General features: G+C 40.4%; 1 pseudogene; it reads right to left on the bottom strand.

Annotated features, from left to right (window-relative positions):
* Window positions 1-282: 282 nt before the first annotated feature.
* LOC142436731 (cytochrome c oxidase assembly protein COX11, mitochondrial-like) lies at window positions 283-1412 on the bottom strand (annotated as a pseudogene).
* Window positions 1413-24895: the final 23483 nt, after the last annotated feature.

The raw sequence follows: 24895 nt of genomic DNA, 5'->3' as shown, positions 1-24895 counted from the left end.
ATATTTAAAGCTAAACAGTTACTTACTACTATCAAGCTCTTAAGAGTTTGGTGGCAGTCACTCTTAAGTAGGCACTCTTTAAGTGGATTCCTTATGGTAAAAGCTAAACCTGTTTTCTCGATTTTAAATGTGGTTAAGATGTCCAGGCATGGAAGGAAGCAAGCTGAACCATCACCAGTACACAATAATTAAATACAACATAGTAGAAATATTTCATCTCTGAGAAGTCAGACACATGATTTCTCAAAAATCACAAATGGGACGCAGATTTAGTTGCTGACTTCAATGATAGCCTGGAACTGGCAATTTATGGCCATCTTTAGCTCCAACAAAAAGTATAAGAAAGAGTGATGAGATCAATATTCACCATTCTTGGATCTTCAGCAAATTCAGGATCAATGTAGAAAAACCCTGGCATGTCTACTTCCTCTTGTGGATTAAGCCTTTGTTCTTCAAAACAGAAGCACTGTATTCTATTGAAATACTGTCCAGCTTCAAATGGTACAAGATTGTATGTAGAAATCCCGATGACTGGCTTGTCAGTCGGGTTCTTAGCTTTGTAAAATGCCAGTGCCGTCTCTCCTGGCATTACATATATTTCCGTTTGCTGAGGTCTAAAGTTCCACTGGAGACTTGCATGCACATCCGCATTAAAGGTTACTTTAGAGGGAGGGGGGAACGGGGAGGGAGCGGGGGAAAAAAAGAGGACCTGATGCAAAGGGCTTAAGTGGAGAGCAAATGCTTTGAGAATGATTGGGGCAGGGAATGTGCAGATGTGCTTTATACAATTGATGTATGTATATGTATGGATTGTGACAAAGTTGTATGAGCCCCTAATAAAATGTAAAAAAAGAAAAGAGGAGAAAAAAAAGAAAATGATTAGGGAAAAGAATGTACAGATGTGCTTTATACAACTGATGTATGTATATGTATGGATTGTGATAAGAGTTGTATGAGCCCCTAATAAAATGTTTAAAAAAGAAAAAAAAGGTTACTTTAATAATGCGATCCTTAACAGGCACCATGTTTTCAATCTGGTTAGATCCATGACCAGCTACAGCTGACCCTCCAAGTCCAGTAGTCTGGCAATAGAGCCGATAAAGGGGCACCGCTGCGTAGGACGCCCCCAGCATGGCCATGGCGACCGAGGTCACGTATGTGAGGACAGTCTTGTTGCGGCGCCGCCAGGCCTCCTCCTGCGCGCGCATGAACGGGTTCGTGCTCTTTGGCCCCTGAGGCGGCTGCAAAAGCAGGCCCAGTGCCTGGCTCCGGAGCCCCGACGTCCCTAGCCGCCTCAGTCCCCTGTCAGGAGCTTGGGTGCCACTCCGCCATGGGCAGAGGAGGGGCTCTAGCCTCTGGTCAGCAACGCAGCGTGACCCCAGCGCCCGGCACACAGCTCCAAGTTCCTCCATGCCATGAGCCAGACCTGATCTGGTTTTCAACATTCTCTCTCTCTCCCTCTGTTTCATATTGGGTATACTCTACTCAGATGTATTTTGTCATTGGTGGTAACCCTACTGAATTTATATTATTATCTTTTCTGTTTTTCTCAGAATATGAAACCTGGGATTGATGCACCTATAGACACAGCAAGTAAAATAGGATATGGTGGGGTGGGGCTATGGGAGACAGACAGAGTAAGATGGGGTTGATATTAAAGAGTTTAGGAAGTAAGAAAATATTTTGAAACTGACTGTGGTAGCAAATGTACAATATGTCTTGATGTGATTGAGCTATGGAATTATACGATATCTGCATTATCACACCCAAAAATGGTTTTTGGAAAATAAAAAGCAAGATTATGTGCTTCATAAAATGAAAGGTATAAGAGATTATACAATATAAATATTTAAAACCCCATATAAAATTTAAAATATTATTGTAGTAAATGAAATATAACAGAAATAAATGGAGGAGCATGTCACGGTATTTATTGTAAAACTCAGTGACTCTAAATCTTGCCATTTCTAAACTGAATGATAAATCCAATGTGATAACATTCAACATCTATGTAAGGATAAGGTCACTAGAAGAACAAAACCAGAGCTGCATAGAGAGATAAAGAGAACTGCTCATGCAGTTGTAGAAGTGGGCACCTCCATTCTGACTCTAAGTCCTCGAGTCTTAGTTAGGCTTCTCCTGACTTATGTAGCTTCAGGGGCTGATAAATCTACAATAGGCTGGAGCACAACTTGATGATAGTTTCAAAGGCAGGTAAATAAAAACAAGTCATACTTGTTATTGAAGATGTATATTACTTCAAGGTCAGATCACATGTCAGATACCAGGCCACTGTGGACTCTCAGGATTGGCGGGGGTTATTTCAAGCTTTCGGTCAAATTCAAAACCTAGAGCTTGAAGAGCCCAGATGCAGGATCCAAACCCAGAAGGAAACGAACAAGTTTCCCTACCAATCTGTTTATAAAGGAAGTAGATCACATTCACACAGAATATTTGTTTTCCAGTTGCTTCAGAGCTTTGTCCTGAGTAAGGGAGGTACACTCTACCCTAATCATACAACTGCTTGGCTACGCACAGCAGACCCCATTATGGAATTGATTGAATTGTGTTCTTTCACATGATGAGGAATTACTAGGTGCCAACTACCAAACCACTAAGCACACTACCCCGCCAAGTTGACACAAGCCTAACTATAATAGTCCTCAACAGATACTTTGAAAATCATCAAACTCTTTTACCACTTATTTAAGACCACAGTGCATTAAAACACAAAACCAAAATTAAAACAGCTGACCAGATTTTAGAGAACTTTATGATTTTGTGTCTTTTATACAACTATCAAAACAATAAACAACATAAGGCATCATTAGTTTGCCCTTTATGTTTGCTTGATTCATTCATTTAAACAATATGGTATGTCACTGTTATACTTTACAATTCCCTAATGGCAAAGACATTGAACATGCCATCATATTCTCACCAATATAGCTATAGTCTTTGGTGTCTGGTTCGAGTTTGGGATTTCTGATGCTTGTGTGGGAGGAAGTGATAGGTTGTTTTTCTTTTTAAGTTTTCCTATTTAATTTGTATTGTCAAGTATATGTGCAGCAATATTATCTTATGGCTAATATCCCTCTGCAAATTCTGGGCCAAAGAATTTCAGGTGACCATAATCTTATGCTCAGATTTTCACAGTGTTGAAATATATATTTATGTAGAAATTTAAAGATATTCTAACTGACCAGAAAATTAATATGGCCAACCCTAATCTGGGGGAAATAATCTATGATATGAGGGAGAGAAATGAGGAAGGAATCTGAATGGGGAATGGCTTTGTAAACTGCATGTCTAGAGACAATCCCACAGATTCCATAGGCATTAAGGTGAATAATTTTCCTTGAGTCTAGGAAATAAACACAAGCTTTAGATCTCTGAGTAGTTTTCAGAGGGCTGTGCCCAGCGTGCAAATGAAGAGGATGATTTTGGTTGGAAATGCTCACATTTCATATAGAACAGAATCCCCTGGGAAAGGGGCATTTAAAACAGTATGTATGGTTGTCCCCTAAATTTTGAGGACTAGTTGCCTGAATAGACCTTATTTTAATCCAGGGTGCCTGTTGAGTCTCAAGCAGGTGTCTTTTTTTCAAAACCTGAAATATCATTATTCTTTTTCTGCCCCCCTGATAACTTGAATTTCCACTCACTTCTCTGCTGTATCTTTACACTTGAACTCCTGACAGGTTTTGCCCTAATTTTGGATGTGCTCTGGAAAACCAAGTGACTGACATCTCACAGTCTTGCATCAATTAGAAGTTATAGAGTTGAAACTTTTCTTTTCTGGGATCCACATTCTCCAGTTGGAAACCTCCTCCCTGAGAGCCTATGACACTGGCATCTCTTTATTTACACTGAGATTGGCCTTAGTTATCAAAACCTGAGACGTGTTGTTGGTAGGAGTGCTGGAGTTGGTGATGGCAGTGGTTCAAAGAAAACCCCAGAAGACTTTGAGGAGGTTGATAAGGAAGTGTTAGTTTGGAAAGAAAAGGTGTTTGGAGAGCGTGGGTGATGAAGATACCCTGGTGTCCACCTGATGTTTTCAACAAATGATAGCCTGTCCACTCTCTGGGGCACAGGACATACAGGAGCCCAAGGCAGGGCAGAGACTTTGAGGGGCTGGAGGGAGAGAATATTGAGCTCAGAAATATTTGGTTTTCCTTTTATCTTTAATACACACTGCTTAGGTCAAGTGCTCTCTCATTATAGACTAACATGCATACGAGTTCAAACACAGTTACCCTAGCATGGGCTCAGGAGGTAGAGGGTTGTCTGGTCTCTATCACTTTCTGTTTATAAAGACAGTGCTCGCTCACATGCAAATCATTCTTCGGGCACTAGGATAAATTTCCCTTGGGCAGGAAAGCTATCAGTTCTCTTCAGACAGGCCTTCAGGTCTCTTGGGAATGCAGAGCTGTGGTCTAAAGATGCTATTGCTGTGTGTTCTCCTGTGCCTCCTGACAGTTCCCCAAGGTGGGAGATTCAGATATCTGACCGGGGTCTGTGGGGATGGTTGTGAACTCAAGTGAATAATGGGGACCATCTGTTTTTGTTTGCAGGTGTCCTGTCCCAGGTGCAGCTTCAGGAGTCGGGTCCAGGACTGGTGAAGCCCTCCCAGAAGCTGTCCCTCATCTGCACTGTCTCTGGTTTCTCCATCACAAGCAGTGGTTACTGCTGGCACTGGATCCGCCAGCCCTCAGGGAAAGGGCTGCAGTGGATGGCATGGATATGCTCTAGTGGCGGTACAAATTATAACCCATCATTCCAAAGCAGACTCTCCATCACTAGAGACACATCGAATAATCAGTTCTCCCTGCAGCTGAGCTCCGTGACTGCTGAGGATTCGGCCATGTATTACTGTGCAAGGGAAACACAGTGAGGGGAAGTCAGTGTGAGCCCAGACACAAACCTCCCCTGCAGGGAAGACACTGGGCAGCAGGGGGCACGCAGAACTCACTGAGTGCGCACATCCAGCCCTAGACAGGCACAGATAGATGATGGAGCATTTCCTTTTGGAATCAGGGTTCCTTCCGTCTTTCATCTCTCAGCATGTCGACGGACATTTTTTTCTTTTTCTTACTCTCTAAATTTTTTCCTCACTGCCGACCTGAAGGAGAAATTAGCATTCTCTGTGTGCAATACAAATAGTAAAGTGACTCTAAGAGTTCATTTTCATCCTATAGAACCCAGTTTCCTTCTTGAAAAATAGGTTATCATGATAATTCTCACCCTATCTGTTACTCAAAACCTATTGACAATAAAATACAGGCATGTCCAGATTCATGCGTGCAATGAATGATTTCAAATGTACTGAACTCAGTGACCTCCTACAGTCCAGGGTCAGGTCTATGAAGATTTCCTTCTGCATTGTTCTCTGTGCACTGTTGGCAGTGAATGACTAATGATCTCTATGTCTGAGAAAACAATGGTGGTGACTTCTGGGGCTAAATTTCTGACACGTCCTTAGTGATGCTTGCTACCCATTGTCTCCCTGTATGCAGAAACAAAGGTTCCAGGCACAGAGAGACCCCTGCCACTGGGAACAGGTGAACTGAATGACCTGTCTGTTGGGTTGAGTCATTCGAAAGATCATTCATTGGAGTCACAACGAAGGAAGCACTCATTGGAAGACATCTTTGATTCCAAAGGATAATAAATGTGTCACAAGAGGAGCAAATTGCAAACTGATTTCTCAAAATGTTCTTTAGGCCATGTTTTCAGCAGATGCCAGGGAATGTAGTCAGTGATGCTTTCCTCTCAGAAGCTGTGGTTTCCCCAACTTGTCAGTACCTCTCTAGGGACACCGTGCACAGTGGCTCTTGGGAAACTTCCTGCATTGGAATCTGCCTTCTCTTCATTGGAATGGGCTTTGTCTGTCTGTCACCATTGATCCAAAGGCAGACTTCAGAATAATAGGTATTGATGAGATCTGTTTTCACTCCAGGATACTAACTAGGCCATTTGTTGTCAAAGTTAGAAATAGTTAATGCAAAAAGAAAATATTCTCATGCTGAGTGGAAATTTTCTTCACACCCTCTGATGTATCTTGAAAGTTTTCATCCTAATGAATACTCAAAAATAGATATTTATTCAAAAAATTTCCCTTAGAATGATCCAGAAAAGATTTTCTATGCAATATTATTGTTTGGAATCATATAATTATTAACAAGATTCTCAAGTAAAATGGAAAGAATGAAGAAGAAAAAATAAAGCTAATCCAAAAGAAAAACAGCAAGAGCAAAGCATGAAGCCTTACAAAATAATAACCAAAAAAAGACAAAAATTAAGAGAAAACATAAGAAAATGAACTCAGGGCAAGAAAATTGAGGAAAAAACACAATAATTCCACAAAGGGGCGGGGGAACCATAAAGACAACCCAATGCATAATGACAGCAATAAATGCATACACATCAATAATGAAATGGAATGTTAATGGATACAATGTACCTCTCAAGAGGCAGTGAGAAGCACAATGGGTAAGGAAACTTGATCCATAAATCTATGCTTAAAACAAACACGATTGAGACATAAAGAGAAATAGAATCTAAAAATCAAAGGTCGAAGAAAATACATCAAGAAAATGGCAATAAAAAACAAGGATAGCAATATTAACCAATGACAATTTTGAAGTCTGTTACTGGCTATACAAATTAATAGTGAAATATACTTCAAGACCAAATCTTTAATGGGAGACCCATAAGGGCATCATATGATAAAAGGAACAAAAGAGCAAGAAGAAAAAAATATTAATGAATATATATGCATTCAATGGCAGACCCTCAAGATATATTAATCAAACTCTTATAGACTTAAAGAGAGAAATACATAATTTTACAGGAATAGAGTTAAATACACCTCACTGGGTTTTACAGAACAACTCAAAAGATCAACTAGATAATAAATCAATACAGTAACAGAAGAACTAAATACTATAATTACTGACCTCTTAGACATATAGGGTGCATGCTATCCGAGAAAACCTCAATGTATCTTCTTCTCATGTTCATATGTACCATTCTTCAGAATAGTCCACATGTTAGGCTACAATGAAGGCTTAATAATTTTTAATTTGTGATATTATAAATAAAAATTTTTACTTCACAACATTATGAAATTAGATATAAACTATAGGAAGATAAAAGAATAAAAAGGTAACATGGAAAATGAGAAATTGTGTGCATTAAATTGCTTGGAAATGGTAGGATTAAGGGATTAAGGTTTTAAATTCCTTACAAAAATGAAAATAAGCATACCACAAGCTTTGGTACACAGCAGAAGCAGTACTAAGAACACTTGTTGTGAACAATGTATGAAGATATCAAAAAAGAGAGCAAAGTCAGTATGGTAACACAACACCTTCAACAATTAGAACAAAAAGAGCTATGTAAAATATCAGTCATAAGAAGGCAATAAATATTAAAGAATGGAGCAGAAATAAATGAAAAGGAACAGGGAAATAATCCATAAGACAAGTTAATTCTTTAAAAATATTAACAAATTTTGACAAACTACTGGTAAACTAATTAAAGTAAAAGTAATAGGAAAAGCAAATATAAAGAATAAGAAACAAAAAATCCAATATCACAACAGAACCAAAACTATGAAGATCACAACAGTGAATTTGAAAATTTAGAATAAGTGGACATATTTCTAGAAAAACACTACCTATCTTTATTTTAAAAATCATTTGGGGGGGGGGGCTCATACAACATTATCACAATCTATCCATCCATCCATTGTGTCAAGCACATTTGTACATTTGTTGCCAACATCATTCTCAAAACATTTGCTTTCTACTTGAGCCCTTAGCATCATCTCCTCATTTTCCCCTCCCTCCCACTCCTGCCTCACTCATGAACCCTTGTAAATTATTACTATTTTGTCATATCTCACAATGTCTGACATCTCTCTTCACCCACTTTTCTGTTGCTCATCCCCTAGGGAGGAGGTTATATATAGATCCTTGTAATCGGTTCCCCTTTAAATTTCCACCATCCCTCAACACTCCCAGTATCACCCCTCTCTCCCATTGTCCCTGAAGGGATCATCTGACCTGGATCCCACGTGTTTCCAGTTCCTGTCTGTACCAGTGTACAGCTGGATTTGTAAGGTAGAATTGGGATCATGATAAGATGGGGGGAGGAAGCATTTAAGAACTAGAGGTGGGGGGAGGAATCATTTAAGAACTAGAGGAAAATTGTATGTTCCATCTTTGCTACATTGCACCCTGCACTCTTCTCCTCCCCAAGACCCTTCTGTAGGGGGATGTCCAGTTGCCTACAGATGGGCTTTGGCTCCCAAATCTGCACTCCGCCTCATTCACAATGATATGAATTTTTGTTCTTTGATGCCTAGTCCCTGATCCCTTTGACACCTCGTGATCGCACAGTCTGGTGGGCTTCTTCCATGTGGGCTTTGTTGCTTCTCAGCTAGATGGCTGCTTGTTTACTTTCAAGCCTTTAAGACATCACACACTATATCTTTTGATAACTGGGCACCATCAGCTTTCTTCACCACATTTAATTAAGCACCCATTTGTCTTCAGTGATAGTGTTGGAAGGTGAGCATCATGGATTGCTAGTTTAATAGAACAAAGTATTCTTGCATTGAGGGAGTACTTGAGTGGAGGTCCAATGTCAATTGGCTACCTTAATATGAAACTAATAAATATATGCACATAGATTTATTTCCCCATCATCGCATATAAATATATATATACATATATGCATGCCTGCATTGAGATCTCTATAATTATCCTTTGCCTCCTAGCTCTGTCCTCTATTTCCTTTTACTTTCCTCTTGCCCCACTATCATGCTCAGCCTCCATTTTGGTTTTAGTAATTCCTCTCAGTTACATTGTCATTGATCAATCCCTACCAAGCATCTTAAATCCTCCTTGCCACTGATTTTGGATTCCTTGTTGTTCCCTTGTCCCTGGGTTTGTTAACACCACTTCCTTTCTTAAACATATATGAGTTCACTAGGTTTATTTCTCTAGTCACCCTGGCCTAACATACACATAGACTGAGTGAAACAGTTTTTTAAGACAGACATAAATCTTGGAATGAAAGCTACAAACTATGAAAATAATTTTGTTTTAAGTAAGCTCTTTTTTCAGAGCTTCCATTTCTAAAGCCCTAAATATCAGTGAGAAAGGCCGGGTATATAGGCGCCAGTTAATGCCAAGGAGAGAGAGAACTTTATGCACTGAGATAAGTCTTTGGCTTAGCTAGTACCCATGATAACTTGCTCCTGCACACAGTCATGGGAGAATCAGTGAGACAAGGTGGAGGGGGTTAACTTGGGGTTGGAGTTATGGAGCATTTCTTGCTAAGTTACAGGTGAACAAAGTATAACATTCTCCTAACTAATTTATATTTCTACCAAAACAACAGTAGATTGATTCTTCAAGATCCTCTCTCTCGAGTTCATGATACTTTCAACATTCTAGGTCAGAAAAAAAAAAGCCTCAAATGGGGCTTTCAGTGAAGTTAACACTCAGCTAAGACCCAGAACAAAATTATACCCAATGAGAATGGGGGTGGGGGGCATGGAGTGGAGACCCAATGCCCATCTGTAGACAATTGGACATCCCCTCACATAGGGGTCACAGGGAAGAGATGAGCTAGTCAGGATGCAGTATAGCACCGATGAAGCACACAACTTTCCTCTAGCTCTTTGGTGTTTCTTTCACCCCACTATCATGACCTCAGTACTACCTTAGAAATTGGATTAGATCAGAGCATGCACCTGGCTCCAGATAAGAGCCTGGAAAAACACATGGAATCCAGGATAGATAAACCCCTCAGGGCCAAAAATGAGATTAGAGATACTGGGAGGATTAGGGGAGGAGAAAGGGGGAATTGATCACAAGGATCAATCTAGAAACCTCTATGAGGAGTATAAACAATGGAAAAGTGGGTGAGGGGAGATGGAGGATAATGTAAGATATGAAAATAAAAATCCATAATTTATCAAGGGTTTGTGAGGGAGGATGTACAGGGGAGGGAGGAGGAAGAAATGGGGAGCTGATATCAGGGGCTCAAGGGGGAAGACAATGCTTTGAAAATGATGATGGCAGCATATATGCAAAGGTTCTTGACACAATGGATGAATGTATGGATTGTAATAAGTGATGTAAGAGCCCCCAATGAAAGTATTTAAAATAAATACTCAGCTAAACTCAGATTCTATCTTCACATACACTCAGCCTCTACTGAGTTATTTCTGATCTCTGACTTGCAATGTAAAGCAATGTAAGGAGTGTCAGATGGAGCGAGGTTGCTGAGAGTCCCCTGGCCAACACAGGGTGAGACAATCTTTCATTTAAGAATGTACTGGACATCAGAGGGTTCTGACCCAATTTTGTAAGCTTTTCCAATTGTCAGTCTTGTGCCTCTCCCAATCAGGCCCCTTTCCTTTCCCTGCTCCTGTAGTCCCACATTTGATTGTGTTTAATTGATCTACCTATCATTATTGCTTTCTTTTGAATTCTGTAAAGGAGTTCAAAAGAACTACATGTTCGGTGTAAGGAGAGGCTTTCTGCCAAAGAAAAAGACCTGACTTCAGTTTTTGTTGTTGATGATATTTAGTGTGTTTTTTTAACAGACCTTTGAAACTAATCATAGTTCAAGAAGTCTTTAAGAAAAGTATTTCTTTCCTCTCACAACACACTACCAGGAACGATATCCATTATATATATATAATATATATACATACATATATATATATAATTATATATTATATGTATATAATTGTGCAATTACTCAAATTTTATAAATAGCTAAGCAATCAGAATGTTCTTGTGAGTTCCTGGATCCTCTGTATTTATACTCTCTGAAAATTTATTTTCATGTCAGTACTTTGTGAATCCTTGGAGGTACTACTGCCAACCCCTGGATTGTTTTGTTACTCAAATAAGCTCTTTAATTTTTAACAGAAACCCCAGTATGCTCTTTGACAGGAATGATGGAAGATGAAATGGTATGAACATTTTTTCTCATGGCTGTCTATCAATCGCTGCTACATCCTGAAGGAAAGAAAGAAAGAGGAGGGGAGAAGGATGAAGGAAGGGAGGGAGAGAGAGTAATATAGAAGCAACAATACATGGAAATAGAGTTGCCATCTTAAGGAAATTTTATTTTTATTAATCTAGTAGCTAATCTTTGGTGACAAGGATGTATTTACTACCAATAAATTAGCCAAGAGGAATCAGATTTCAGAATAAGAACAATAAAGTCATTGGCCATTCTGTGTGAGACCACTGCCCAACCAGCTTAACCCTGTGTAACACTGTAAATTTCACACTTACCCAAGAAACCTCCCCTGGGATATGACGTATTGATACACGATGATGAAATACATATACCTCATGTAGTGCCAACAATTATTCTGTATTTTCCTTCCTGATACTCTTTGGATGCATTTCTTTCTAGAAAAGTATACCATTCCATCAACCTACTATCAGTTATGTCTAAATATGCTGGGCAAACATGCAGAGAAAGGACATTCCCAACTTCAGGTCACCATGGAACAGAAGGACTTTGGTCAAGGATCCAGAATGTGCTAGAAAGACATCGCCACATCAAACCAGAAGACATTTAGAAGGAAGAATTATGAAAAACTCATTTCTTGTCAAAAGTCACAACCCCACCCTGATGCACACTCAGGACTGTTGCTGTGAAATTGATGCATATCTGTTATTGCCTACATTTCCTTCGTCGTGTCCGTGCCTAAAACTCTAAACTCCCCTCCTCCACTGTGCTTTTCCTTCAGGAGCTGGCCTTGGAGAGTCTTCTGGCTCACTACATGCTTGTTCCAAGTAGAGCTCCCCCATCTCATTTGTATATAGCCCCCTGCCTTTGTTTCTCAGCAGGAGTTTGATTGGTAACTTGGGACACACTTCCTCTTGCTGTGTTTATTCAATATGACATTACATATTCATCTCCGCCTGCCCCTACCGTGTCCTCCCAGAACAGTTATTCTACTAGGTCCTGTGAGGAGTACTGTTTTATGTTTCTACATATTTTTACTTATTTAGTTATCTTTGAGTGTGTTCCAGTTTATACCAACCCTGTGTCCAACAGAACAGGACACAGTCTGATGCTGTGCCATCATCACACTGGTTATGCTTGATCTCACTGCTACATCTGTTGTATCAATTCATGCCACCGAGGAGCTTCCTCTTTTTCACTGACTGTCAACTTTACTAAGCATGGTGTCTTTTCCAGGTACTGCTCTCTCCTCATAGCATGACCAATGTGTGTAAAGTGAAGTATCACCATCCTTGCTTCTAAGAAATTCTCTGGTTGCACTTCAGTTCCAACGATGCTGAGCTTTTCATCAAGTTTAACCTGCTCCAATCCACTTGTCTTCTGGGTATTCTTTAGAATATCTACTGTATGTGAAGAAATGCCTATGGTTAGGTAGCCCATTTATGAACAGTAGAGTGTGATAACTACAGAAACATGCTATAGAGGTGGACAATGAGACAGAGGAAGACCAATAGGAAATCTGAGATGTACCTTGGCCAAGACAGAGATAGCCTGAACAAGAAAACAAGCCAGGAGAAACCTTATTTGCTCCTCTCTTAAGCTCTTGGGTTTATGGTTGTCCATTTTTAAAGCCTTTGTGAAAGACTGCAGCCTACAGTAAAGGAATGGTAATGGGTAGGTAGATGGGTGATGCCATGGGCCAAGGTGATGGCAGAAGCTTAAAAATACAAGATGCATCCAGGAAAGAGATGACTTATCAACATGTTTGTGCCTAGATTCTGGACCCCAAGCTTTCTAGGTAATGCTGACAGATGGCAAACAACACAAACTGTAGGAGAGTGGTTATTGGTTTGGGTTCAAGCATAGCCAATCCATAGTCTTGGTCTGCAAGGGAGAAGGGGAAAACTGAGTGCCTAGGCTTAATCATGTAAAACATGTTCCTCCAGGAACATAGTTTGGCAAGAAAACAAAATGAAAGTGCTGGGAAGAGGCTATGCTGTGATAAAATAGGGAGGCAGTAGCCTGAATGGGTAGTTGGACATCATTGGCACTGCCCTTTTGCAATCCCCAGGATGTCTCTGAAGGCAGGGATGTGTGAGGTTGCAGTTATAGGATAAAGGGTGTAGACTAGTGCTCCTCTGAAATTAATCAGCAAGTCAGGCTACTAGAGAAAAACACAATTTGTTTAATGCCCCGTCATCAAGCATACCTTAAATATAAGGCTCACCATACCACCAAGTCTTAAGAACAGGTTTCAACTCAGGGATCTTATTTTGGTCGGTTGCAGAGAACAGTTGCCTTCCAGACCCCTCCGTGAGCAACATTCTTAATCTAAGCTTGACTAAGTTCTAACTCCTTCCAGAAAACTGTTAGCCTATGTAAAAAATACAAAACAACAGAATGGTGATAGTCATTCTATCACCAGTCAAGAGATCAATAGATACATTGTATTGGATGAATAAACCTTATTTGGCTGTTTAGATTGTTGAAGAGCAGGGATCTTACTTTAAAGAGTAGGTTCCCCTCACCCAAACTACCGTATTATGAATGGCCTCACATGTGGAAGTTGATCACTGAATAAGGAAGACTGAAGAAGAACAGATTTGACTGAATTGTAGTGATGGCCAAGAATAGTGAAATAACATTGTTCTCCAAAAGCACAAATAAGTCTGTCTTCGAATAAATGAGCTCAGAATGTTAGTTAGAGGAGAGAGTAGGGAGGCCATATTACATACTTTGGACAATGTTGTCAGAAGGGAGGAGTCCCTTGAGAAGGACAATATGTCCGGTAAAGTAGGGGGGAAGTGAAAAATAGGAATCCCTCAACAAAATGGATTGACAGTGACGGCAGTAATGGGTTCAACCTAAATTGCGAGTCTGTTAAAGGAGAACGCAGTGTTTCTGTTGTGTATTGGGTCCCTACAATGTGGAATCAACTCAATGGCACCTAACATTGACAACCTCAGAAACCACTAATCAATACACAAGAGAGGTGCAAAATACTTGTGTGATAGTTATATTTATAAAAGTTATTTCCATGATAACAGATGCCAAACCTTTCATGTGAAGTTTTCTGCAACATAAACTCTCTTATTAAAAAGAAAGAATGGCTTGCCTTTGCTATAAAAAAATAAACAAGGTGATGATAAAATCACTGAGGAATTCCTGTCCCTCATTGATGTACACCATTCTCCTGGAGGTGAACTGAAGGAAATTCTCTATGATCCACGCAGCATGTCTTATGGCAGAGTATTTCTCATCTTGGGCTCAAGTGTGAGGGTAGCACACAGTCACTCTGGTGTGAGTGGCTATTTGTCCATCAAGGATACTGTAAATCATTTATCCCTCTATGCAAGTAGTTCTCAACCTGTTGGTCACAACCCCTTTGGGGGTTGAATGACCCTTTCACAGGGGACGCCTGAGACCATCGGAAAACACATATTTTTGATGGTCATAGGAACTGAGACCTTATCCATCTCCAGGTAGGTCTGCCAACATGCAGATACACCCACATGAGTCCCTGACGTGAAGACTGTTACCCATGCTACACCAGGCTTCAAGACAAATTTTCATTTATTTATAATTAGAAAGAAATATTTCACAATATATAATTATATGTTGTTTTTGTTATTAATCACTATGCTTTATTTATCCTCAATTTGTAACAATAGAAATATATACTGCATATGAGATATTTACATTAGGATTCATAACAGTAGCAAAATTACTGTTATGAAGTAGCAACAAAAATAATTTTATGGTTGGGGAGTCACCACAACATGAGGAACTGTATTAAAGTGTCATAGTATTAGGAATTTTGAGAAACACTGCTCTACACTGGGAGGTCAGTTGCAAGACCTGAGGATCCCTCCAGAACAAGTGATCTATGAGGTGAGTGGGTTTCAAGAAGCTCAGAGGGTCCAGAATCAACTGAATCACAATTAAATTCCATGAGAAACTTCAAGGCTAAATCTAAAGTAGATTAAAGACCAGAGGATTCACACAGTATGAATAAACACTTTTTCCCTTAAGTTCAAGTTATTGGGTGAAAACATAACAATAGTTGTGAGAGTACACTTACTAACATTTTCTTTTTTAAAAATCTATATATATTTTTTTACAAAACAATCTTATCACCTTCAAAGTACTCTCCATTACACTTAATAGAGTTGTCAAACCTGTGATTACATTTTTGCAAACATTTTTCAAACTCATCTGTTTGGATGGCTGACAGCACCACCCATGTTTTTTTTTTCCTTCACCTCTTCTTTTTTTTCCTCTTTTTTTAAACAATTTATTAGGGGCTCATACAACTCTTATCACAGTTCATAAGTTCATACATATACATACATCAATTGTATAAAGCACATCTGTACATTCTTTGCCCTAATCATTTTTTTCTCCTCTTTTCTTTTTTTACATTTTATTAGGGACTCATACAACTCTTATCACAATCCATACATATACATACATCAATTGTATAAAGCACATCCATACATTCCCTGCCCCAATCATTCTCAAAGCATTTGCTCTCCACTCAAGCCCCCTGCATCAGGCCCTCTTTTTTCTTCTTTTCTTTTTTTTGTCACTTACTAGCATTTTCTATGAGACCAGTAATAAACTGTTAACAAGGCTAGATGATGATACTTCAAGAAAACTGTAGACCAATATTTATAATGGATCTACATGAAAAAGTGCTTGAAAATATTGGGAACTGAGTCAGACAACACACTGAAATAATTATATACCATGACTAATTGGAATCTCCCCCAGAGTTGATTTAACATAAGAAAATAAGCTCTGTAATATAGCAATTAATGCAAAAAAGGATTAACTATCTAAATAGACACATGAAACATACTAAACAAAGTCAGAGGCTTTTCATGTTAAAAAAAACACCTCTGAAAATCTAACATGAAACAATATAGTTCAATATGTGAATATGATAATACACATTCCTATTTTAAAAAAATGAAAATGTCATACTTAGAGGAAAGAGAAAAACATCACCCCACCTCAGAAAAAGGACAAACATAAATGTGCACTTTCACTGCTGATATTAAAAATTGACTATGTTCTAACTAGAGCAATCAAAATATGATTTTTTTTTAAAAAGAAAAGAGGCTTCCCAAATGAAATAAAATTGCCTCTAATCATAAATTAATGTTCATATCCATAAAATATGCAAAATATGCCATAAATAGCTAATAAATATATAAACGTTGTAGGCTACATTTCAACACGCAAAAATAACTTTTGAAAGTTAACCCAATAACTATTAATTGTTAATCAACAACTCCCAAACCATTAACCCTTACACCTTAAGACGCTGAGCATCCTTACAGCACACTGATAATATCCTAAAACATTGAACCCCTAACCACCTGAAAAGCTCTTTACATCCACGATGTCTATTAGCATCCTGAGCATTCCCTGATAGCCACAGCTAAGTGGAAAAAATATAGGATTTCCTTAAGAAATCCTAACACCATACACCAGGAATCCTCAAACCAGGCCCGTGGGCCACATGCGGCCTGCCGAGGATATTTATCAGGCCCACCAGTAGTTTTTGTTGCTGCTGCCAGTCCTGCTTAGCAGCAGACCTGTCCAGTGTGCATATAAATTTGTTCATAGTTTCTTTAAAAAAAAACTATAGTCTGGACCTCCAACCGCCTGAGGGACAGTGAACTGGCCCCCTGCATAAAAAGTTTGAAGACCCCTGCCATACACGCTCAAACTAACCTAATTCAATTATCCCAATTGTTTGAGTCAGGAACACAACTTTGAATATATTCTCCAACCTTAATCTTAACTTTATGACACAATGTCTCAATATCAGAAACCACCTTCCAAAACTATACTGTTTAAACCATAACTCTCTATCTTTATGCCATAACACATAAGCCCCTAAGTAACGCCAAACATAAGCTGGTAGGCACGACACATTCTAAACATAGAGCCCTTTAATCCATCCACCAACATCTGACTCTCCACTCATGACACTGAAATTCTAGTTCTATCCATTGACTCTTGTTCTTGAACCGGGAGCATTAATCCCAGGGCCTAGATTCCAATCTCAAATACAGACTCTGACTCTAGCACTCTACAACCCTACGCAGAACCCAAATCTAACCCATCAAGAAACTCACATTGCTAATTATGTATGTGGAACTGTCTGCTCTCTCAGACTTTACCTAAATGTACAGAACTAAGGTAGGCAGACAGGCAAAACCAGGAACCACAAGCACATTTTCAGTAAACTTTTAAGGCATTTGCATCTGATTCATGGAAGGTGGCAAAATAAAGTGGTTTATACATGTTTTATATGAATATTCTATATATGAAATGAAAAGCTCATTAGCAATAAGTATGCATGGAAATTCCCACACTGGCAAAATAAATGGATCATAAAGAAACACTAGCAAAAAAGTAAAACAAAAGAGGCAATAGTTAGAAGAAATGCAAATGAGGACTCTCAGGTTTATGACCAATATGTGAAGAGCCCAAAGTCACCATTCCAATCCCCAAGAAAAAAGGTGACCAATTAAACTCAGAATACAGAGGTCACAGGTCATGGTTTCGTTTGGTTGTCCATTAAAAAAAATGAACTCTCATTGGGTCAATTCTGACTTATAAAGTCTCTACAGGGCAGAGTACAAAAGGCCCTGTGTGTTTCTGAAACGGCAACTCTTTAAGGGACTAGAAAACATCACCAGTTAATGGTTTTGAATTGCTGAATGTGTGGTTAGCAATCCAACACATAACCCACTACATCCCCATGGGTACATCATGTTCTTATAAACTGGAGAAAACTAGATTGCAGCTAACAATAAGAAAGGTATTCTTTTCAATGTCTCTAATTAATTAATCTAGTTAGGACCCAGACCAAACATCAGTCCTCAAAACAGGGGGTAGGTACACATAGGTAGGTACGCTCTCAGTTGATTTCTACTGTGAAATCATTCTATGTCCCTGCCTATGGGACCATTTTGTTTAGTGGTGGTTTCACCCTATGCCCTTAATAATCTAATTAATTGAATTCATTGAAAACTGTGATTTGAAGAATGTGATGGGATTACCTAAGAGCGACCAAAATAATTTGTTCCAGGAGAAAATACCTTCGGGAGTTATCCATTAAAAATCATACAGAGACTTCCGGGAAGATGGTGACAGAGTAACACATACCAGAGGGACTCCGCAGAATCCAGCCCAGGAGAGTTCCTCAGAGGGAAATTCAACGCCACTGGATCGCAGGAGGCACAACATAAAGATAAGTAGGCTCAGATCCACGGGGTTTTGAGGGGCTGGGGGCTTTTGGCTTACTATAGTGGAAGCCGGATGGGGCTCGACCCTAGCCTAGCCGCTGTGTCTGCCCAAGCCGGGACCATTTGGAGCCTGTAGCAGGGCTTGGCCTCCGCACATCCACAGTTTTCCCCTGCCTGCCTCAGGGCAGGGACAGGGCCCTTGAGGCTCCACCGGCAGGGATTGGTGTTCAGCTGCATTGTTGATTCTGTTTGCATCTCTGCACTATATTCCCACGCAGGCTTGGAGGGCTGCTCCGGGGCTTTTTCAGGGCACAGCCACAGCTTGCAGCGCCACATGGGCTGAGCAGGGACTGAACCCAAACCCCCACAGCTCCATAGGCAGGGATAAAGCTTCAGCTACACTGCGGTGCCAGTTAACATCTCTGCTCTTTGCACCCCCACTTCTCTGGGGGCTGCTCAGCAGCTTTCTTGTGACTCTTCTTGGGGCTCAGCTATGGACTGCCACTGGGGCTTGGGGCAGGGAGTGGTCCCTTGCAGGTCCACAGGCAGGGAGTGGGACTCAGCTGCATAGTTGCTTTTCCTTCCCTCGCTTCCCTGTACCCCGGCACAGTCCGGTCTCACTGTTTAATTTTGCTCCCCCTCTTGTTCCTGAACTGCTCTCTCACACTCCATTGCAGACTTACGGGACACTCCCATTGCCCTGGGGCATTTGCGCCTGGGCCACACCCAGCTAGGTGAGCTCCACCCTGCATAGATAGCCCAAGGCTAGGGAAAAGGCCTGCTTGCTCTCCAGGGGATACTCCTCTGACTCCTCACCAGGGAATTCCTGCCTGTGTACCTGGGGACATAAGGCAGCTCAGCCAACACTTATCAATATTCAAACCAATAGCAGGAACTTCAGCCCAGTCCCTGCAACACTGGGGCAGGCAGCCGACCTGCCATCTGGGGCACTCCCCTGATAGGGAAGCCACAGGAAGATAAAGTGGTAGGTTAATAACCTAGCAAAATCAGCTGTAGGCAGTTCAAAGAAGCATTCCTATAAGTCTTCCAGAGAGAGACTAGAAAATGGCACCTGGTCCCTCAAAAACAATTCAATGCAAACAGCCATCAGCCCCAACGACCTCAACAAAAAAACAGGAGAAACAAAAGACAAAGGCAGTAGATGTGCTGAACATAGCAACATACATAGAAGAAGCAGACATTGAGAAGCCATACAAAGAAACTCTCAGAATGCTGCTTGGAGTCATGCAGGATATGAAGGAAACAATTCAGAAAAAGGATGAAACGATAGAGGAGATAAAAGCCGTACACCAAAGGGAAATACAGGAGCTTAGGGAGGAAATAACGAAAAACAATAGCAAAATCATGTTCCTTGAGAATCGACTGGAGGAATCAGAAAACCGCATCAGTGTCTTGGAGGACAACCAAGCAGACTTTAATAAACGTGAACAAAAATCTAATAAGAGCATCAGAGAAGCCGAAGAAAACCTAAGAGCTATGTCTGATGCTATGAAGAGGTACAACATTAGAATTATTGGCCTACCGTAGGAAGACACAACAAAGAAGTCATCTGCAACAGTAGCGAGAGAATTCCTGGAGGAAAACTTCCCCAGCCTAATGAATGAAAACCAAGCAACCATCCAGGAGGCTGAAAGAACACCAGCACGACGGGACCCCAAGAAGAAATCACTAAGGCACATAATAGTTAAACTATCCAACTTTGAGGAAAAGGAGAAAATCATGAGAGCAGCTAGGGCAAAAAAAGCAATCACATATAAAGTCACCACATAAGGATATGTTCAGACCTATCAGCAGAAACTATGAAAAAAAGGAGAGAGTGGAGTAACATATTCCAAAAGTTGAAGGAAAACAACGCAAATCCAAGAATACTCTACCCAGTCAAATTATCGATTGAGAAGTAAAAGTCTTCCCAGACAAGGAAAAACTCGAAAAATACGTTACAAAAATCATACAGAGTATAGATTTACTCTGAAACTACAGTGGTCACCATACAAAATCAAATGGTGGGCCAAATGCTTGCTATTTATCAAATTATCATCTAATTTAAATACAAGGAGCTCATTGGTAGCTAATCTTTCATGCCATGAATGCTCAAGTGGGTTTCAAAAAGATCATGGAAAAATGGAATAAAGATGAATGGAATTTATACATGATCATTTTGAAGCCTCTGCATATCTGTCCCTAATAGATAATGCTAAACAGTGTAGTATCATTATGTTAAACAGAATAATGCAATAAATCTTTTATAATTCCTCAATTATACATCTTAAAAATCTTTAAGAAACCTGTTCATCTTCCATAAAAACTCAGAAAGAATATTAAGAAATTTACATAGAGTATCTTTCTTGAAGATCTATTAAAATTGGTATTAATTTATTCTCTAGCTATGGTAAAGAGACCAGTTAGGCTACAGTGTTTCTGTACAATTCATATAGAAACTTGTGAGAGCTGAAAAATAACAAAATGGTTTAATTTTTCTGGGTCCTGCAAATTTTGCATATTCCAAAAGGTGGTTTCTCATGTTATAGATAAAAATTTAACCTCATTGTACAGTTTTGAGTTTTCTTTCTTTGAAAGAATGCCAGGTTCCATAGGTTCTGGTATGTGTGTACATGCATGCATGTGTGCCTGGCTTAGTTTTTGATATGCTTCCGCACTATAATGGTTAACACGGATAGGTGTTCATGGAGAGATTGGAAGATTGTGTCTCCTCAGAGTCTCCAGGGAAGAAAGCCTGGGTGATGCACTTTGAGAAACCAGCCACTGAAACCCCTCTGCAACATCCCTGTGCTCTGACACACATGGAGTTTGCAGGAGTTGGTGTGGGTTTGATGGCATCTGTTTGGCCGGTTTCATTTCTAGGGGTGGGGGAGAATGCTGGTTTCATTTGCTACCCTCAAGGCTGTCAGTTCAACTCCACCAGCAGTTCTGTACAAGAAAAGCGAGCTGGTGGTTCCTGTGTAGATTTTGAATCTCAGACACCTACATAGGAACACTATGAGTGAGAATTGACGTTGTGGCAGTGAGTTTGCTTTTTGGGGTTAAGGACAATGAAGGTTTGTAGGTGGTCAAACAGCTTGAACTAGACAGTTCCAATGAGGGTTGACGGGTTAAATTCAGCCTGCATTACTGTGAAGACAGGACTGGAGATCTGTTTCCACAACTTATACTCCAGAAACGCTATGGAGCTGTTCTGTTCTATAACACATGAGGTTGCCATGAGATGGAATTAACATGACTTGGCACCTAACAAAAGGGAAAACTAAACATGATGAAAGCATGTTTATGTCTATGGACACATTGGTTTTATGCTGAAAACATGGCTAAATCAGAAACACAAAAACAATTTTCATTAAGAATCGCTGTGCCCATAGTGAAAAACATGTAAGCCTACTGAGAATTTGCATATCTAAATTACTTAGTGAAGAAGTCCTACTGCTACAGTAAATATATGGCAGCTCCACGAAATGTAAGCAGTTGTATCCCACGATGTGGCAATCTGGTCACATTAATTATAGCCTAGAAACCACAAGGAAGAGTTTAAGGTCCTATGGCATCACAGAGTGCACCAAAGTGCACCTGAGAACAATAAAGCAATGAATAAAACAAGTCTTTTATCAAGAATACTTGGATAAAAGTTTAGAGCAATTAAGTATTCCCATGCAGTGGGAGATAGAAAATGGTAACTTAATCTTAAATAAGATGACATCTTACTATATATAAGAATTATATATCTGAATGTTACCTTGTATTAGGAATAATTGTGACCCAATTTTTTTACAATGAGGAGCTAACCTTAGTAGGACACAGTTCCTACACAGTCAAAGCAAACAAATTGAAGAAGAAACAAATGAAATCAATCAAAAGGATTAAATGAGTTTACATAATTAGAATTGGGTTCTATGAAACATTGTCTGTATCCACTAGGATAACTGATAAGTGAAAGCTTTAAATACATGTCACTGTGAAAATAAATCAAAACAACCAAAAAAGTGCTTACCTTGAAGGCATGTGTCACTAAAAGATAATATTAATGCACAAAACCAAAACACACTGCCATCGAGTCAATTCTGACTCATAGTGACCTTATAGGGCAGTGTAGAACTTCCCTCTGGATTTTCAAAACTGAAACTCTTTACAGTTGAAGAAAAGCTATTCTTTCTCCAGATTAATACAAAAAAGGACCTGAAAATAAATAAAATATTTGCTGAATTCTGCACATCAAAAGGATGATAAAGGAAACAAAAGTTCCCTATTAATAAAAAGGGTGGACATTAAATTTGGGCCAGCAATGCTCTATGAGTCACGAGGGAAGATAAGGGGATGATGGCACGGGTGGAAGAGCATAGTGATAAAGAGGATGAGCCATTAACAGAACCAATCTCTGAGCTGAGGTGCTCTTCACACTGCAAGTGGAAAGGTACAGCATCAGCAGAGACAAAACCCAGGAGCTGTATTAGAGATTAAAGTTTTAGCACCCCAGTTAGTAAAGGGCTGTGGAAGGCAGTACATGCCTAAAGTCCATTTAAAGGGTATCCCCATAGATTAAATCCTCCTCCGCATTATTTCTGATCATTAATAAATGTTCTCCTTAAATTTTATTTGAGATTGGAGTCCCTCTTGCTGTATAAAACAGAGCACAAGCTAGTTTCTGGTGGGCAGAAATGATTAAGGAAGCACACGCAGTCAAGATGTTTTAGAGTAAAAAGGAGACCCCGTTTTAAATATAGTTTAAAGAGAATATTTGTTAAATCTTAAGAGACAAAGACAAAGTAAAGACACAAACAAAGCATCTATCTGGATGAGGGAGGCCACCAACAGGAGGTGGAAATATCTTCCCAGGTTCACAATTGAGATGTGAATTAAAGAGGTTGTGGGGAAGGCACAGGGCAAAGGAAACTGCCACAAAAGCATGATTGGTTATCAATGAATACATCACAATGACAGATTCTTCCATCCTTTGATAGCAGGCTTACAAGATGGGTCAAGGGCCTCCTGACCAATGCAGTCAGGCCAAGGCTGATAGGACATGGTTCCTGTCTAGGAGACCCCTGTACTGTCTCCAGTTTGGTGACCTCCATCAAGGACACACATGCAGGCAATCCTCCAAGAGACACTGCCCCCCCCCCCCCGGGCTGCGTGGAGAGGTTAAAGTAATCCACTCTCCAAAGCCCTCTGCCCGAGGGTCAGATTACCTACAGCCTTAGTTCCTGGGCAGAAAGCACTCAGTGGAGGTTTACTCTATGCGAGGAATTAAACTGTGCAGGGATTAGGGCTGTGACTGCTATGGCAACCTTTTGCAAAGCAAGGTGCTGGGAAGTTAAGCTCTAATACAAACCTCAGTCCTCATGGGGTGACCTGATGACTGCAAGGCTGGCCTCTTCTTTTGGTAAGGTCACTCTGGGGTCCCTTGCTCTCATGCCTGACACCTGACATGGAGGGAATGGACACCAGACAAGAACCTACCTCCAATCGGGCCTTTCTGGCTTGAGGGGTGAGGGTGCATGAGGGGTTCTGGGCAGGATAAAGGAGGCAGAGTATTCCCATGTGTGAATGCTCTGTGGCCTGTACCCAGCTCAGAAAGGATTTAAATGGAAACGTCCCAGGGAATCCTGGAACTGGGGCCAATAGGATGCGGGAATTGTAACAAGACACCACTGGGACGTCAGGAACCAAGACACCACTGGGACGTCACCCTGCAGGGGACTCCACGCATGGGATCCACATAGAAACACAGAGACTCACCTACCCTTATGGGAAGCTCACTCTGAAGCTTCTCAGTCAGAGGAAGTAGGTTCAGCAGGAAATTACATCACCTAGGTAGGGGGTGGGTGGAGTCTGTCCTAAGGGGTGTGACCTGGAAGAGATGAGGAGGGAGTGGCCGAAGGTGAGCTTCAGCACCTGGAGTGGCAACTGATTCTTTCTTAGTTGCACAGTCTGGAAGCCCTGCTGAAACCTGTTCATTTTGGGTGACCCTGTCTGCCTTTGAAACACAACAACACACAAGCCATGACAGGAAGACAAGCTGACAGAAAGTGGTGGGTGGAGAGCAGGCTTCCCAACTGTGAATATCCCCAAGAGACACTCCCATTGCATGGACTACAGAGACATACCTGACAGCACCTGATGCCATCTGCTCCAATTGACCATGCCTCTCCTGGCACCATGTGACTTTCTCATGAACTCCTCCAATCATGCAAGTCAGAGAAGAGGCCTAAGCCTTGTAGACTCAAGAGCCACAATGGAAAGACCCTTCACAAAACTTCATCCTCAGACACTGATTTCAGGCTCTGCTCCCTATGCTAGACCATCCAGACTCCAGCCTCCTTTTCCCTGGTGCATGCTCAGGTGAGCATATAAATTAGAGATTCCTGAAAATGCTGCAGTTGTCTTCTGCTCCTCCTCTACCCCTCCCCCTCTGTCTCAATCTCCTCATTGCTAAAGATGTATTCCCCCAATCTGTGGGTTCTGTATTACTCTTTTGATGCAATCTTGCTGTGTACATAAATGTCTTATTTCCAGGAAGTTCCAGTCATCTAACTGTCCTTCACCAACAGTGTTTCCTTTAATACATTTGTTGTGTTGATGTCTCTCCCTTC

The sequence above is a fragment of the Tenrec ecaudatus genome, unplaced genomic scaffold (assembly GCF_050624435.1).
Source record: "Tenrec ecaudatus isolate mTenEca1 unplaced genomic scaffold, mTenEca1.hap1 Scaffold_554, whole genome shotgun sequence".
NCBI lineage: Eukaryota > Metazoa > Chordata > Mammalia > Afrosoricida > Tenrecidae > Tenrec > Tenrec ecaudatus.
The sequence above is the reverse complement of the archived record's forward strand: the minus strand, read 5'-3'. Positions and strand labels throughout refer to the sequence as shown.